The following is a 3,070-nucleotide window of genomic DNA, read 5'->3' as shown; positions in this document are numbered from 1 at the left end:
AAGAGTGGGCTGTTGAGGGGTGAGGGGTGTCCTCTGCTCGACGCCCCCCACCCGCCGGCCTTCCTTCCTGGCGAAGTATATAAGGAGGGGTCCGATCTATCTGCCACTGGCACAGGGCGACTGCAGACAGTCCTCTTGACGCTTCTGTGACAGCGGGGCCCTTCACCCTGCCCTGGGTCTGGCTGCAACAGGCTCCTGCTGCAGTGGAGGGGGCCACTGCCCCTTGTGGGGTAAGAACCTGCCAGGCCCACCCAGCCTTTGCCCTGTCCTCACATGTCTCTCCTTGACAAGAGACCTCACTTGGGACCTGCCGGTTGTACAGACTGCTGGGAATGGCCAGACCAGGACAGGTGGGCAGTCGGGCTTGGAGACTTCATAGGCCCGTGCACAGAGCAGGGGCCCAGGGTCGGAGACTTACCTGCTGTCTCTGCTCTGGGGTCAGGCTGGCCTGTCACATCCCCCGTCCAGAAGCAGCGTCTTGGGCCAGGTCAGCAGGAGAGAAGGTGTTAGGAAACAACACGGGGGTTTTAAGGGCTGCGACCCGAAGCCCAGCCTATGGGGAGCCAGGTGAGGGCCGTGGTTACGGTATCCAGGGGTGTGACCAGGGGCCGGCCTCCTGCTTGGCTCCTTCCTGTCCAGGGCTGTGCAGAGCTCAGATGAGCCATGTGGGCGGGAACTCCATTTCCATCTTGGACAGGTGAGCATTCGGAGCCTGGCCCAGCCCCTAGGCCCTTCTCTGACCTGCCCTCGGGTTCTAGTTGTGACTCGGTGTTAGCCTGTCCTTCTCGCCCCTGGTGACTCACACTGCTCTGGAATTTCACTCACGGGCATTTTCTGACGCATGTCCTGAGAGCCTGGCCTGGAGCCAGGGAACCGCGCACCGTGAATAATTCCGGCCACCCAAGCTAGCGGCCATAGCAGCTTGGGAGAGCGTGGCAGATGGAGAAGTAAGGTCAGGGTGGCTGCTGGTTGGTCAGAGATGCTTTGATCCTGCTCACCTGTGCACAGGTAGCCACTGCAGGAAAGCCAGGGCTAGCAGCAGTCAGGCACAGCTGGTTGGCCTGACAGCAGTTCGAGTCCCAGACCCAGTGGTTTTAAAATCACATCAGGCATGTGTGCCCAAAATCCCAGGAGGAGAATGGAGGAGGTGGGATTGAGGCATGGCCATTCCCCCGGGGAGTGATTTCTGTCTCTTTCTGGCTAGCGTAATGACCCTATTGCAAAAAAAAAAAAAAAAAAAAAAAAAAAAGTTATTTAAATGATGAAGAAGTTGTGCCTCTGTTTCTTCTATACACTGGAAACCCCTTTTCTCCTTAAGGTGGGAAATAAAGGCATAGATTAGGACCGCCACCCCCAGAACAGGAGTTCCCCTCACACTGGGCTTTATTACAGCTGGGCGGTAAGCCCGGAGCTTTGCCCCGTAGTAAACTATTTGGACTGTTTCCTTGGGTTGGTGAAAGAAGAGTCCACCGTGGTGCAGGCTTGCCCTGTGTTGTTCCCATTCCTGCACACACACACACACACACACACACATACAACAAGTAGAGTGGATCAAGCCAGGTTCTCACTGGCAAATTTTTTAATTTGCCATGGGTCGTTACACTGCAATCCCTTCTCCATTTCTCCACCCTCTAGGGATTTTGAGCATGCACACATGCCTGGCATGGTTTTCAAGCCGCCGGGTTTGGGCCTTGAACTGCAGTCAGCTATGTGGGACCCAGCCTTAACCACTACACCATGGGCTGGCCCATCAGTTTCTCTTAATGAACTGATGACCGACGCACCTCACAGCCTGTCAGTGGGTTGGAGTTCACACTGAAGTCAAAGTCTAGTCGGTCGGGAAGCTCCACCCTGGGAGGCGCTGTGGTCAGCACGTGCCGCTTCACGTCCTGGTTTTACATGTCGGAATGTGACCTGCAATGTGGTGCTGTCAGGTAGGAGGGGTCGGGGTGGGACAGTGGCAGCAAACTGGACCCATGTGGACAAGGTTCCTGGAAAGATCCGAGACACACACACACACACCCCCAGCACGGGCTGCCTTGGCAGCTGGGAACACACACCCTGAGAACATGTGAGTGCCCCGGCTGGCTGAGACCAGGGTGGGTCGCCGCACGAGACTCTTCAGAGGGTTTTGTCTCTCTTGTTCATGAGAATAAATACACAAGCAAATAAATAAACTTTAAAAAAGCTTTTTAAAAACTTTTTAGGAGATTTGGGGACATCACGAGGTCTTGCGGGCTCCACCGTGCGAATGAAATTCGCAGCGTTATAAAAGAGGCCTGAGCGGGCCTTGGCCCCTCTGCCGCGTGAGCATGCATGGCGGGCAGCCTCTACTGGAGCAGGCCCTCACGGATGCCAAACCTCCTGGCACCTTGATCGCGGGCTGCCCAGCTCCTGAGCCACGAACAATGCATCTCAGTTGTGTTTAGGTCACCCAGCCCCAGCTCTCGTGTTCCAGCTGCCTGCCTGGGCTAGGACAGTTTGTAAGAAAGTCGGGAATGAGTGGCGAGAGGGGGCAATGGATGACTGGAAGGAGAGAGGAGGGCAGAGTACCCCACAGCTGGTGGAAAGGCCAGGCAATTGGGGGGGTGGTTCCAAAACAGTGTCGTCGTGCCCCAGCCCCTTTGGCCTGATGGTGGCACGGAGATGGGAGCCTCGTGGCCTTCCTGCATGTGGATACAGGGGGCAGAGCCCAGATCTCGGGCGCCATTGAGGGGAGGGGTTTCCTCCTAGCTGCAGAAATACCTGTGTAGGTCCCGAGCATAGCTTCTCTGGTGCCAGACACCACGGTTTACCTACCAGGGACGTTGAAGTCTGAGTGGGGCAGCTGGGGAGCCGGGGGTGCAGCCGGTGCAGCGGGACGGCTGCACCTGAGCACAGAGTGGTCCAGACACCAGCCGCCTGGATGCAGCCTTGGCACCACTGCAGCTGGCGCTCAGCTGACCGGGCTCCCGGCCAAGCTGAGGCCCTGGACTCTGCAAGAGCAGGCCTATTGCTGGCTCCACAACCGTAGAGAGCAGGCACTATTGCTCCCACTGCAGGCAGGAGGAGGGGGCGGCAACTGTTCCCG

General features: G+C 57.4%; 1 protein-coding gene across 1 annotated transcript in view; it reads right to left on the bottom strand.

Moving 5' to 3' along the window:
- The window catches only part of RHOBTB2 (Rho related BTB domain containing 2), a 27,093-nt gene extending 26,531 nt beyond the window's left edge, over positions 1-562 (bottom strand). Inside the window, exon 1 of the mRNA XM_006156466.3 lies at positions 419-562. The gene's annotated coding sequence lies outside the window, so the exon portion shown is untranslated. The remainder of the gene's footprint in view (positions 1-418) is intronic.
- Between the last annotated feature and the right edge of the window lie 2,508 nt (positions 563-3,070).

Source organism: Tupaia chinensis, unplaced genomic scaffold, assembly GCF_000334495.1.
Source record: "Tupaia chinensis unplaced genomic scaffold, TupChi_1.0 Scaffold000494_1, whole genome shotgun sequence".
Lineage (NCBI taxonomy): Eukaryota > Metazoa > Chordata > Mammalia > Scandentia > Tupaiidae > Tupaia > Tupaia belangeri.
Note: the sequence above shows the minus strand (reverse complement) of the source record. Positions and strands in the feature narration are given on the sequence as shown.